The sequence below is a fragment of the Chlorocebus sabaeus genome, chromosome 11 (genome assembly GCF_047675955.1).
Source record: "Chlorocebus sabaeus isolate Y175 chromosome 11, mChlSab1.0.hap1, whole genome shotgun sequence".
In the NCBI taxonomy this organism is placed as follows: domain Eukaryota; kingdom Metazoa; phylum Chordata; class Mammalia; order Primates; family Cercopithecidae; genus Chlorocebus; species Chlorocebus sabaeus.
Genome location: NC_132914.1, coordinates 28909050 through 28924389, shown reverse-complemented (window position 1 = coordinate 28924389; position 15340 = coordinate 28909050).

The following is a 15340-nucleotide window of genomic DNA, read 5'->3' as shown; positions in this document are numbered from 1 at the left end:
ATTGACACATTTTAGAATATCTGCTTGGCCTACACTGATCCCCTTAACTATTTCTTCTTTCAGCTACAGAGATATATGCCTGGAAGCCATGTTAAGCAATGTGATTGTACTTTTGGACCACAGCTGACTGTACTCTGAGAGGACATTCAATCCAAACTGGAAGGCGTCTTTGCAAAATCATGACAGTAAGAAAAACCTGCCATAGCTTATTCTGTCTTGCTTCTAACCTCTGAGCAGGTCTTGTTCATTCCTGGGTGTAGGCCAAGCTAACTTTGGGAGGAATTCGGTTTATAGTTTACCCTTACAGCAAGGAAGATAATAGCCCTTCCCAAAAACTACTCCCTTCTTGCTTGGGTATTGAAACCATATTTGTAAAACTAACAAATTAGTCACAAGATTAGAAATTATGGTTCAAGAGTCATGGAGCCAGAGGTCACAAGAATTATAACCTCTCAATTGCACCTATAGATAACATCACTATTGTAAAACCTAAGGTTAGTGTCAGAGGTATTTTTCAGACCTTGCTTTCTGATGCACCTGCTAGTGCCACCTGGACCCGTAAACTGGCTCAATTGGTCTTGTGATCCCACCCAGGAACTGAAGACTGCAAGAAAACAGCTTTGATCCCTTATGATTTCATCACCAACCCAACCAATTAACATTCCCCATTCCCTAGCCCCCTGCCTGCCAAATTATTCTTAAAATAACCCTAGTCTCTGAATTTTCAGGGAGACTGATTTGAGTAATCAACTCCCGTCTTGCACGTGGTTTAGTCCTGCATTAATTAAACTCTTGCATTATAGCAGTACCACTGTCTCAGTGAACCAGCTGTATCTGTGCAGCAGATAAGAAGCATCCATTAAGCTTACAAGCTGAACCATTGTCTTTCTCTCAGGGGTTTGGAACTGTGGTTGGAGAGAAAGAGATTCGGTGTTTTATGCTTAGGGCATATTTAGTGTTATAGCGTATAAAGTAGGGCTATATTCTACCTTTTCGACTAAGACATAGAGGAAGCAGGATTGAAGAAACACAGAAGAATGAAGGAGAGATGAGAAATGAGAGAGAATCTGCCTGGTTTCAAGACAGCCTTCCTGTTGCCAGTTCTAGTCATTCTGCTTCTAGTTACAAGCAAAAAGCAGCCTTAGTCTTCAAGATTCTTCTCTGTCTTCCAACTCTGTAAAGATATACATTCAGGTTTTCTCATCTGTAAAACAGAGACTGGGAGTGGGAAAAGTAGATAACAGGGTACTTCATTTGTGGGACTCAAAAAACCGTGTAGTCAGACAAACATGTTTGCAAAAGCTGTAATGTCTGGAATAGAAGGCAGAATTCAACATGACACACACCTTACTTTCCACCTAAGGTGCTAATACAGAGTTCAGAAAAACAATTTTTTAGAGCTGTGAAGCTGCCTAAAGTAATGTCTGAAATAGGTTTTAAATTTTCCAAATGTGAGAACCATATCGATTCGAATCACTTTATGCATTGCATTTTTTCTACGTATGTAAGGAAACAGAGAGAGGCTCAGGTATGTTAGTACATAATTGTCATTAGATTACCTCTAACACTTTCAACTTTGTACAAAATAAGTGCATGTTGAATAGCTTTAAAAATTAATGCTTGAGGTTGGGTGTGGTGGCTCATGCCTGTAATCCCAGCACTTTGGGAGGCCGAGGTGGGCGGATCACCTGAGGTCAGGAGTTCGAGACCAGCCTGGCCAACATAGTGAAACAGCATCTCTACTAAAAATACAAAAATTAGCCAGGCGTGGTGGCGGGCAACTTGTAATCCCAGCTACTTGGGAGGCTGAGGCAGAGAGAATCGCTTGAACCCGGAAGGCAGAGGGTTGCAGTGAGCCAAGATCATACCATTGTACTCCAGCCTGGGTGACAGAGTGAGACTCCATCTCAAAAAAAAAAAAAAAAAAATTAATGCTTGATCCATCAAATAAACTTAGTAAAGAGAAAATAATCAAAAATACTATGATATGTGTTACACTCTTACACATTTTGCTGAGTAATTTTCCTTTCTTTTTAGTTGTTGGCTTCACTCCACATACTCTTCTGTATAAATAGAATAGAATCTTATTGTAGGACAAAGGGCTATTAACATAGAGGTCAGTCTACTATAGATCAAACTGTGCTCCTGGAAACATAACTACAGATGAGAAAAACCTAAGATGAAAAAAATTATTCTCAAAAGTGGATGTTTGTTGCAGTCTCCCAAATCAGAGCCCTGCTGTGGAATAGAGTCTGTCTCCTTTATTTTAGAGAAAAATGTTTCCTTTCTTAAAAACAAAGAAAGAGAAGAACGAGGAGGAGGAAGAGGAGGGGGCAGAAGAAGAAAGAGGATGAGAAGAAAGGAGGAGGAGGAGGAGATCTCCTTCTCCTTTTATTCATACTCAGACTTCTTGAAGAAAATAACCCCACCCCCCGCCATGTTGTTACTCCCTCCCTTCCTTTCTGCTCTTGAATCCATTGCAATCTGGCTTCTCCTTCCTTTGCTCCCAAAACATCGTTCTTGTGATGGCTTCCAAAGACTTTGTAGCTTTAAAATCTGTTGAGCACTTTTCAGTTATTATTTCAACCTATTTTCTAAAAAAGTTAAAATATTTACCAAGTGCCATTTGAAATGTTTGCCTTTATATGGCAGTTACTTCATCTTCTACCTCTATTTGCTCCATCTTCTCCTTCCTTAGTTTCTTTTTCTACATTAGTTTCTTTTACACTCTGAATTTTCTCCAAGATAGGATTTTGTCCTTACACTTTTTTTTCTCCCCTTCCTTCCTTTCTTCCTTCCTTCCCTCCTTCCTTTCTCTCTCTTTCTTTCTTTCTCTTTCTTCCCTTCTTCCCTCCTTCCCTCCTTCCCTCCTTCCCTCCCTCCCTCCTTCCTTCCTTCCTTCCTTCCTTCCTTCCTTCCTTCCTTCCTTCCTTCCTTCCTTTCAATTGGGTCATGTTTTGTCACCCAGGCTGAAATATAATTCCTGAGCTCAATGATCCTCCTGCCTCGGCCTCCTGGTTAGCTAGGACTATATTAGTCCATTTTCATATTGCTATGAAGAAATACCTGAGTCTGGGTAATTTATAAAGAAAAAGAGGTTTAATGGACTCACAGTTCCACATGACTGGGGAGGCCTCACAATCATGATGGAAGGCGAAGGAGGAGCAAAGTCACAACTTACATGGTGGCAGGCAAGAGAGCATGTGCAGGGGAACTGCCCTTTATAAAACCATCAGATCTCACGAGACTTACTCACTGTCACCAGAACAGCATGGGAAAAACCTGCTCCTATGATTCAATTATCTCCCACCAGGTCCTACCACAACATGTGGGGATTATGAGAGCTACAATTCAAGATGAGATTTGGGTGGGAACACAGCCAAACCATATCACCTGGCTTCTTAAATTTTTTCTTTTTTTTTTTTGTAGAGATAGGATCTCACTATTTCACCCAGGCTAGTCTCGAACTCCTGGCTTCCAGAGATCCTCCTGCCTCAAGTTCCCAAAGTGCTGGGACTTGCACTTGTTATTTTCTTCTATACACTCCCCCAGGGTAATCTCACCCACTCCTATAATATCAAGCACCATGTATTTATGACGCTCAACTTTTTTCTTCAGTATAAACCCCTCTCTTGAACTTCAGACTTGCTTAGCTCCTAATAGATATCCTGCTAACTCTATCACAAATGCCTTAAACATAACATATCCAAAATTAAATTCTCTTTTATCATCTTTCCAGTCCAACTTCCTTTCATTTAATTATATCTTAGTGTCCAAGTCAGAAACTTCAGAATCACCTCCTCTTCCTTGCTCACGTATTCAATCAGTCATTCAGTCTCAGTGACTCTATGGATATATGTGGAATCCACTCCAGCACCACTGCTGCTGTCTTGCTTCCAAGCCTCATCATTTCTTGCCTGTTCTGCTGCAGTAACCTCCTACCAGGTCTCACTGCTAGCAGGCTCTCCTACCTTTTTTTCCTCTTGAATCTGTAGCCTACATTTTTGCTTCTGATATCAAAAGCACAAAAGTATGGTACTTCTCTGTTTAACACCTTTCAGTGACTTAGAACACCCATTAGAAAAAACATCACCTCCTTTCCTTGATGAACATAAACAGCCCTTCATGATCTGGCTCCTTCTTCCCCCGTTAATTTTACCTCCCTGCTTTGCCTTACTGCCTTACTGAACCACTCCCTAAGTTCAGCCTCGACTGTCTTCTTGCAAACATGCCATGCTAGTTCACATTTCAATGTTGCTCGACAGGCTGGTGCATTTGCCTGAAATGTTTTCCCCTCTTGTGCACCTGGTAAATTCCTGCTCAGTCTTTGAAGATTCCATAAACATCACCCCTTATGTGCATCTTCTTATGATCATTCTCATTCATGAGCATGGGGGTGCAATGTCTCCATTAGCATTTTTCTCATTGCGTAGTAGTTTATAACATGAGGGGGCCTCAGTCAATCCTAGAGGCCTGTAAGGGTAGTAAACATGCCTTATTCATCTTCACTTCAATGCTGTAATTATACTCAGTGCATAATATGTGCTCAATGCATGTTGGTTGAATGAATAACAAATGAATAGAGAAAATGACTAGAGACAGAGAATAGCTGCATGAAGGTGTTTGGTACTTCTTTCCTGTGCCATTTGGACTGCATATAATATTATGCAAACTTTTTCTTAAATCTCTTAAAAACTAAGTTTCAGAGAAACACAGAACTGCATGACAAAGCAACAGTTCAAAAACCAAACACCTTCATAATGAAAGAAATGGTTACTTAAGACAAGTATCTGAAGTAATTTAAAAGAGAAACGTTTGCCTGTTGTTACTAACTGATGAAATAAGAGCAATTAGGTCTGACTTTCTCATTGTTAATTCTTCCATTAGAAATATTTGGAAAATAGTAACCAATCTTACAGCCTGTGGGGTCAATCCTGCCCAGTGAACAAAACATGGACGTGTGCGTCACCATCTACCTTGCAAAATCCTCTAGCAGGCCTGCATCTACATGCACGTCGCTGACTTTATAAGATCCTGTACGTGACAATACACACATCAGCAGTAAGTCTAGACTACGAGGTCATATTCAGAAACTTATGACTTCAACAGGGGTGGAGATTGTGGGGGAACAGAGCCTAGATCGGGTGAATTTCTAAACAGAAAAGGCATTTGTGTGCTCATGCAAAAAAGGAACAAGGAAAGAAACATATTAACAAAAGAATATTTGTCATAATTCTGGGAACTATTGGAGCAAAGAATTATGAATTTAAGCAATCCAATACCTGGATAATTGTAATGACTGATATAACTTTTCAGGAAGAAGATTTCTACTAATTCTTGGATAAGAATGGAGTGAAGAACAGTAATCAAAAGTGCAGATTAAGATCAGTTTGCAAAAGAAATTTCCATCTAATTTAAGAAAATTCTTTCTTTGGACAATATGTGATGTCAGATTGTAAAAACAGTGACAAGCCAGAATATTTCTTTGAATAGGAAGCTGAAATAAAAGAACGTCCATAAGCCACAGGCCTGGCCGGAATCTTTCTTTCTTCAACATATTTTAAACTGTTGTCTCATTCCTCACTTGCCATACTCTAGTTTTAACCCCAATCCTTTCTCCTTTTTGTCCTTAGCAATTGTTCATCTCTTTTCTAATAATTTTTCTCTTTTTATTTGGGGAGAGGGGTGACTTTACCAATTCCAGAATCCGGAAGAACCAGGCACAGGCACAGCCAAATTCTGTTAAACCACAAGTCTCACTTGAACACCAAACTCATAGAAAACAAACAAAAAAAGAGTTGAGTTAACATTAACTTTTGTGTTATTTTTGAATCTTCTTAGCAAAGCTATAAAAAATTATTCCACTAATATTTCCACTTAAATCCTTAAACTACCAATTTTGAGCACAAATAATAAATGGTAAGCTATCATTACTTTGTATTCCATTAATTTGGAATTTATAATGGAAAAAAAAAGCCTTGCCATTTTGGTTAGACCCAGATTCATTCAACTCAGGTCTCTTGTCTCTGGCAAGAAAAATAAAAGATGTTTTACAGGGAAATGTGTGCTTCAATTTTCTAATGTCAAACTAAAGTATTTAGAATCATAATCCTGATTTCTTCATTTTCTCTTAATAATCTAGTATTAATTTTATTATGTAAGAATTCTTTCTTTAACCCATTTATATGTGCTGTCTCCATTCTCTTCCGGGGGTAATGAATGCCAAGACTTCTGTCTATCATATAAAGATATACATTTTTTTCTCAATTTCTGTTTAATAATTTTTAAATGCACCCTTTTTTTATGACTGTCAATATATTTCATGATTTCAGAAACTTAGGTGTTTTTGACACCTTGCTGTTATTTTCCAGCTGTTGATTCTTAACTTTTTCTCCTTCTCTAGATTATTTATGCCATGCACTTGATTATGTAGCTTCTTGGGTTGAAGCATGTAATTATGGTTTAGCACAAAAGATACCCATTGTTAGGGACTTTTTAAGCTTGTTTTGATTGTGGTTGTCTATTAGATTGCTGTCACCTGACTTCTCCAATAGCAGTTTTCAAGGATATCAAGTTTCTTGTTTATTTGATTATTAAAAATGAAAATTAGGGCTTTTGTTAATAAAAAAATCCAACAAATAAAAAATCAAAAAATAAAACCCTAAATATTTTTCCTGCAGAGATAATTACAATTAACATGTTTCTGGACATTTTTTCTGTGCTCAAACTTATATATGATTTTTGGAAAAAGGAAAAAAATACAGCCATGTTTCTCAACCTGACAAGAATCTGGAAAGAAAAAGGATGGGGGTGGTGATTCCAAGCCATCTGGGATTCTTTCTGAAAGTACGCATGGTTTCCTACCTTACTCTAATATGACTTCTGCAAAAGCAAGTCAAAGTTTTGAAGAAGGGGAGAGACGAGTGAATGATATCTCTTCTCTTGACACTCTTTTCACCTGTCCATTCAAGAATCACTGCAATGATGCCATTTTGTGATCTGCTAGCTCTAAGTGCACATGTTTGTTCTTAAACAGGATTCCTAGTAATGGAATGGGCAAAGGGAAATGCACCTAAAAATATATGGAATCTGTTGTCAGGCTACTGTCTGAAAAAACGACTACCAAATTGTCTCCACCGATTAGCACGTTCATTTTCTCACTGCATCAGTGCTCAATATTTTCACCTTTACAAATCTAATCTGTGAAGAATGTCAAGTTTCCATTTCTTTGATTAGTTACAAGAGAAGAATAGCCATTAATACATTTCTTGGTCTCTTCTTTGGTGAATTGCTTGTTTAGGGTCTTTGCTCACATTTCTATTAGGGTATCTTATTTTATCATTATTAATTTGTAAATGCTTCTCATATCTTAGATATATTGATTGCCATATATTAGATAAATATGAAACTTATGTGCAGTTTGCCACTAGTCTGTATAGGTTTTCTTTTGATTGTAGAAATTTATAATGTTTATCCATTTATTTACTTATCCTTTTCTTTATGATTGTTAGCTTCTCTGACTCAAAATTATAAAACAATTTACCTCCATTAATATTATTGCTTCTTAGATATATTAAAATTTTTAATCCTGCTGGAACTTAAGTATTCTCACTTCCCTTTTAAGTAAACATTATTCTGCAGTATTTTGACCTCAGTTTCTGAATATTCAACAAAGTGAAAACAGGCATTTTTGCATTTAATATTCTTGTTGAATGCTGTTTTAAAAATAGTATTTTACTTTATTCTTTCTCACACATATTTTTCCTGTTTGTTTTGCTGTCAATCATAAGCAAGGTCTATTAATTCTACATACAATATGTATCTTTTAAGAATTTTTTTCTTAAAAAAGTAAAATAAATACAAAACTTTAAAATTCTATTTTCATACGATCCACACAATTGCAGGTCTCTCTGTATATTTCAAAGGTGATTTAAAATACAGCATAATTCACATACTGCTTTTCCATAGTGTCTGACACATTGCAGACCCTTGTTAAGGATTTTTGAAATAGATAGACTGGCACACCAAACCAAATATTTATATTACAGCATATAGATAGCACTTTAATAACACAAATAATGTGATGTTTTTTACTCATGTTCAGCATGGGTTTGTTAATCATTCATTTATTCACGTTTTCGTAATATAAGGTAAACTTATTATTTAACACCCTGGGCTTACCTGTCTTTCCCATAGGAGTCTAGCCACTTTTATGAACCACTTCACAAGATGATTGGAAGATTAATATGATACAGATTCTGAAACAACTCTGAAACAAAATAATGTTTTGCATGAAAAATGCTGTCCTAGACACAAAGAGCAACGGCCATGGACGGTCTATTGCTGTTAGGAAAACAAGTGACAGCATGATAGGACATCAGCACGTTTTCAGCTGGTCAACAAAGGTTTGTGATTTTGATTTTGAAATAAAAATGAATTCCCCCCACAAAAATTCATGAAGACAGGTATCACCCATCCTGCCAGACCACAGTGAGGGGGAGATTGATTGCAGCTTAGGTGTTTCCTGTGGGATCAGCTGTATCTATGATTATAAGTGGTGAGTATTCATTTTTCAGAGTTGATGTGTGTTGATGACACTGTCTGCACACTGCGGCTTGCCTCCAAGGCCTTCCACATTACAGCCAAACCATGATAGGAAGAGCTGCATTATGTAATAATGACCTACCTCACCTCCTTCTTACATAATACTTCATACTCTCATGGTGCTTTGTAGTCATGTAGCAATTATTCCTCACAGAGTTTGAAAGAAGTAAGTTTCATTACTATATACATGCGAGTAATAGTAATATGTGCCATATAAATTTTTCACTAGAAGCTAATTTGCAGAAGTCTGACTTGCTAAAGTTAATGAGCCACAACTATCGTCCCAATGGCAAAATCAGAACTCGACTTTATCCACAAATATTTCTTTAGAAGCTGCTATGTGTCCACAGCTATGGTGAATGCAAGAACAACTTGATTTTTCTTAAGAAGTTCACAGGGCTGGACATGGTGGCTCACGCCTGTAATCCTAGCACTTTGGGAGGCCAAGGTGGGCAAATCACCTGAGGTTAGGAGTTCGAGACCAGCTTGGCCAACATGGTGAAACCCCATCTCTACTAAAAATACAAAAAATAGCTGGGTGTGGTGGTGTGCACCTGTAATCCCAGCTACTCTGGAGGCTGAGGCAGGAGAATCGTTTGAACGTGGGAGACGTAGGTAGCAGTGAGTCGAGATTGCACCACTGCACTTCACCCAGGGCGAAAGAGTGAGACTCTCTCTCAGAAAAACAAAAACAAAACAAAACAAAACAAAACAAAAAGTTCATAGTTTGCAGAAGTCTTGAAACTCAAAAATACATGTAATTTTATAACCCATTATATCTCAAGCATTGCAGCTACCTGCCATAGGCTGAATGTGTGTTTCCACCCCCCCCCAAAAAAATTGGTATGTTGAAAACCTAATCACCAATATGATGGCATTAGGGGGTGTGACCTTTGAGGGTGGTCACATCATGACTTCAGAGCTCTCATGCATGGGATTATAAGGGGCCTCACAGAGTTGCATTTCTTTTCCAACCATGTGAGGACACAGTGAGAAGGCACTGTGTGTGAGCCAGGAAATGAGCCCTCACCAGACGCTTAATCTGCTGGAGCCTTGATCTTGGACTTTCCAGCCTTCCCAGAACTGTAGGGGAAAAATTATGTTGTTTATAAGCTGCCCAGTCTATGTTATTTTGTTATAGCAGCCTGAACAGACTAAGATACCACCTCCATGTGTAATTCAATACACCTAAGGAACAGAATGTTTACAGTCAAATTCAGGCACCTAAGCCCACTCACATCCCCAAATGATGGAGGATCTTAAGATTCCTGGGTTCCCTCTTGAGGGAAGCATTGGTGCTATTTCTCAATGGTCATGCTATTGAATTTTGGGATGGTATAATTCTTCCTATCATGGTTTGGAACAAAGAGAAGGGGATTCAGTCAGAATGAAAACTATAGTCTTCATACCTTTCCAAATGCCCCCCTGGAGGTGGCTCCCACCCCATGCAAGAACCACTGGACTGTGGGATGCTCTAGAAATATATTTTGTCTCTTTATTTCAGCTGTGAAGAGTCACAGGGAGTCACAGAAAGGAAAATTCCATTTTATTTAGAATGGTTGTAGTTATCCATGCTTCTGGCTTTCAAGGTAGATCCTTCCACTTTTAAGACTCACTGTCGAAAAGATTAATTAAATTAAGTAGATTAGAATTTCTGGTCAGAATGTGGTGGATTGAACTCTTGCATTTATCTACACGCCCTACCAAGCCTCACAAAAATTACAGTTAAAGCATAAAAGCTTATAAGGACAAAAAATGCAGGATAGGAGACAATATTGGATTGTACTGACAGCAGTTTTATACATAAATCAGATAGAGAATTTGAGTATACACTAATAATAAAAGTACATAGAAAACAAAGAATCAAAATAGAAAACATGTATGTGTGTTATGAATTGAATGTTTGTGTCCCCCTAAAATTAATTTTTGGAAATCTTAACACCCAACGTGATGGTATTATGAGGTAGTGCCTTTGAGGAGTAATTAGGTCATGAGGACAGAGCCCTCATGATGGAACCGTGCCCTTACAGAAAAGACCCCAGAAAGCATTCTCACCCTTTCTCTGCAGTGTGAGGATACAGTGTAGAGAGAGTGAGGATCAAATGAGAAGATGGCAGTCTGCAACCCAGAAGATGACCCTCACAAGACACTAAATTTGCCAGCTCCCTGATCTTGGACTTCCAGCCTCCAGAATTGTAAGAAATAAATGTTGTTTATGAGCTTCCAGTCTAAGGTATTCTGTTAGAGTAGCTCAAATGCACTAAGACAATGTGTTACCACTAGGGAAAACCAAAAAAGTATGCAAGAAAAGAAATGCAATCACAGCACATCACATGGCTTAGTGGTGAACAAAATGGAAAAACATAGATATTGAACATAATGTAAATCTTCTAGAATGAGGAAGGAGTGTGTGTGTGTGTGTGTGTGTGTGTGTGTGTGTGTATGTGTGTGTGAAAGAAATAACAGCATTCTTATCTCCCATACTCAGAAGTCAAGGATAAATTCTAATATTGAAATACAAGGAAAGAAAGAAAATATATCACTATGTGATTTAGAATGTCAGAAGAAATCAAGAGTTGAAAGATTGACTCTAGGGAGCAGGATTTGGGTGGAGAGAAGATAACCTAGGTAGTTGCTGTTTTTTATTATCATTCCCATTGCATTATTTGACTTCTTAGATTACATTCCAACTGTACTTTGATTTAATAGGAATACAAGACGGGGTGGCGAAGACGGACAAGGTGAAATCCAAACTTTTTCTGTAAAGTTATTTTGCAGATATTCTTTCACTATTCCTCCCTGTAATAGAAGTAGACAAAGTTTCTAGGGGTTAATTCCTTTGTCTCAAAATTAATAGTGCATTGGTAGTATTATTACTCTAATTACTATCCATCAACTAACATTATTTGAGCACTTACTCCATGCCACAATTATTCTCAAAAAAAATCCAACAAATTAAGCCGTATTATTACCCCGACTGTACATATGAGGAAACTAAAGCTCAAGTGGCTTGCAAATTTGCCTCAGGTAGCATGGCAAGTTAAAAAAAAAAATTCAGTAAACAAACATAGTTCAAAAGAGCAACTCATTTATCAACTTACATCATAGAAGTCCCTTACTTTGACCTGTGAATGGTTCATCCTTTAAAAACTCCAGGAAACTTAGGGCAAACGTAATTTAGAAATTTGTAGCACCTTTAATCTAAGCCGAACCAGACATCCAGAAGTTTCCCACAGACAGCCCTGCCAATGTACCTCAGTACTGACCTGCAGCACCTTTGGTTTTGGTCTCTTCTGAATTGAGTATGCCAAGAACACTAAATTATATAAAATGATGTCAGTGCTTTCATAATATAAATATTGCACCGAGGCTTTGGGGCTACATCAATAAAACCCAATTTTATAAGGGCTTTAATGAAAAGTCAAATTATGCAATTATCACTTCTGTCATGTCTAATGAAGATACACATCTAAAAGGTTAAAAAAGTAGTAGAGATAGAAGAATGAAAGAAGAAAGTGACTTATCCAGTTTGCTTTTTCGGTCTTCATCTTTTTCTAGCCAGTGTTCAAAAGCTCTATGCACATTTCCTTAAGAGTAACTTTTCCAAGCAGAATAACAAAGTAGGAAAAGGTTTTTTCAGTTCCTTTCCATTCTACTTTTTGGATGCCTTCAATTTTTATGACTCCCTTTTCCAGTGTTTCTTCCTAGATTGCTCTAAGGTGATGGGAGCTAATCTTGATAACCCTAAGACTGGCTTCAAAAGCTTCCCTGGGCTTTCTTTGGACTTCTAAGGGACAACAGTGTCCTTTTTCTCCATAATGACAATGACATATCTTCCTTCAAAGAACTGACTCATTTGACAATTTGAATAGAGAATGGAAGGAGTAGTACAGAACAGAAACAGAAAGCTTGAGGGAAGCATTTTATTATTAAAAAATAAGAGCTCATTTCTAATTTAGATGAATGAATGGACTTGGTACTGTTAAACTGTAGTGAAAAACATTGAGAAAGGAGCAGGCTTTTATGAGAAAGATGATGAATTCAATTGTGATGAAGTCAAGTTTGAGGTTCCTGCAGGACATCCAAATGGAGATGTCCATAGGCCTGTGTCCTGTTCAGGCTACTTCACTAGCAGAATCCAGGAGATGCCATTGAATCCAAACTAGGGGTACAGTGCTGAGAATGGTTTCGGTCTTATTCAGGGTGTGGTACCATAGTCTGGACCAAAAAGAATGTTTTTCCAGACATCAAGGGATTGACAGAAATAGCTAAAATTCTCTGTTTTAGTTTCACTGCCTCCTTCTACCCTTCAGAGCTGTCCCTTCTAATTATCCTCATCTGTTTCTGCTTTAATTGCTTTTCTGGCTCACTGTTTACCCTAGGCTGGGGCTTGCAGATACCGCGCTGCCACTCCCCTCTCCTGTGCCCGCAGAAGACATTGCTGATAGGACAAAGCCTTTTCCCATTGGGTCCAGGTGACCAACATGGCTGCTCTACCTAGGGTTCCCAGCAGCAACCCCCAAGCAGAGCTGGCACAAGAGAAGACACCCATTTCTCCCCATTGTCCTTGCCCAGGCCTAGGCTCTCCAGTCTGGATCCAATTATCTGGGTTTTCTTTGAGATCTTTTTTTCCTCTTATTTTCTAAACATTCCTACAAAATTTTTCACATTTCTGCCCCTCCTTGGTTACCAGTCATTATCTGGAGCTTCCAGCTTCCACACCAAGACCACAAATTTAACCGATTAAAATTATGGAGGTAAAGCAGAAAAGTCATGGACTGTGAATTCAGACCAATGTGGGTTCAAATCCCTGCTCTTTTATGTTACCTGACCCTCCTGAACCTCTGTTTCTACAGCTGTTAAAGGGTGAAAATAACATCGACCTTGCAAGATTGTTTAGAACCTAGCTAATTTACCTAAATCTTGGTACATTGTACTTGATCAGTAAATACTTAGTTTTGTTACTGAGACCATTTTCAACTTCATGCATTTCCTCTCAAAAACCTTAAGTTCCCTGAGCACTGACTGTATGTTTTACTTATCTTTGTGTCTCTCACAATGCCTACCACAGTGTAGGTCCTCAGTATGCCCTTAATATATTCTTCCTGAATAAATGGATAAATGACTTGATGATTTGGGGGGAGTAGGAATCCTTTATTTTTATTTTAAACAAACCAGAGTATATCACAGCAAAAACGCAAGTGATTATCTTCAAAATAATCAGAGTTAGCATTAATTGCATGTTCATTGTATGCTAGATCCTGTTGTGAGTACTGCACTTAAATTAACTCATTCAATCCACCCTCACAAGAGCCCTATGAAGAGGATACTGTGACCATCACCACTTAACAGATAAAATAATTGAAGTAGGGGAAAGACTATTTGTTCAACGTCACCCAGCTAGTAACTAATGGAACAGGAATTCAAGATCAGATGATTTTGCTTCAAGAGGTTCTTAACTCCTGTCCTATACATACATGAAACATGAAAAAAATGCTGCTTCTGGCTGACCTTTTCAGGTTTTGTCCCCATTCCTTGCTATTCACTCTCAGCTGTGGTTAGGATGACTTTGATGAAAAAGTTGGAGAAGCTGTCCCTAAAGAAATCTTAGCACAAACATCCAAGCTCAAGCAACTTCCTTTTAGCAAATGCCCAAATTCTAACATTCAAAATAGATTCAGAAAATTTCCTCAAAACAAAACCAAAAATCTTTCAAAAAACTTTCAAATAAGAAAGCCACATGAGTTTGTAGAGAGAATATCATGTTCCTTGTTCCCAAGGTCTAACTGAAAAGTTGTTTACAAGTATAAATTGATGACTTGCCCATGTCATTATCCATTTGCAGATTTGATTTATCCATCTTCATATGCAAATATATCCACCTTCATATGTGTTTTTTGCATGCTGATGAGTGCACCTGGAATTGTGACATAGGAGATTGAGTAGGTAGGGGCTAAAGGGGGTGGCAAAGTAGGGATGTGCGAAGAGATAAAAAGAAAATGTACTTTAACATATGAGCCTTTCTCTTTGCTGCATACTTCCTGCAGGGAAGATTTCGTCAGAGAAAACTATACAAATAGGCCCCTTCTCCAGTTTATCTGCACCAAAAGTGCTCTTATTGTATGTCCACGCTTAGCAGGTTTGAGAAGAGGTCAAAGTAGTCTGCTCAAGCACTTCGTGAATTCTTAGAGGGGTCGGTACAATTCTCCTTCCTTCTTGACAATTTTTCTTAATCTTCATCTCTTGCTTTGTTGCAGATTTTTTAGTATCTAATTATTAAGCAGAGAAAAGGCCATAGATAGTAACTGAATACAAATTTCAGGTTCTATCTCATGTGAAACTTAACCCTTTCACTTTCAAAAGTTAATCTTTCTACACTACCAACCATAAAGACCAATAATTAGACCTCACATCTTCACTATCCAGACCATTGATGAATAAAACAAACCCATATCCAGGGTGACAGAACTGAAGGAAATCTAGAGGCAAGGCCAAGATGAAGAAGAAATTGGTGTTAGAGTGGAAAGAGCAGTAGATTGAGAATCAGTAGACTGAGAGTCACAAGCCCTGGATCCTTCTCCTTACCATTAGATCTAAAATATGACATTGGGAAACGAACTTCCTCCCTTGACGTTGATATTGTCATTTGTAAAATAACAATAATGAATTAATAATAGTTGCTAACATTTAATGAGAACTCATTAGAGATGTCAGGCACTGTTCTATACTTAAATGC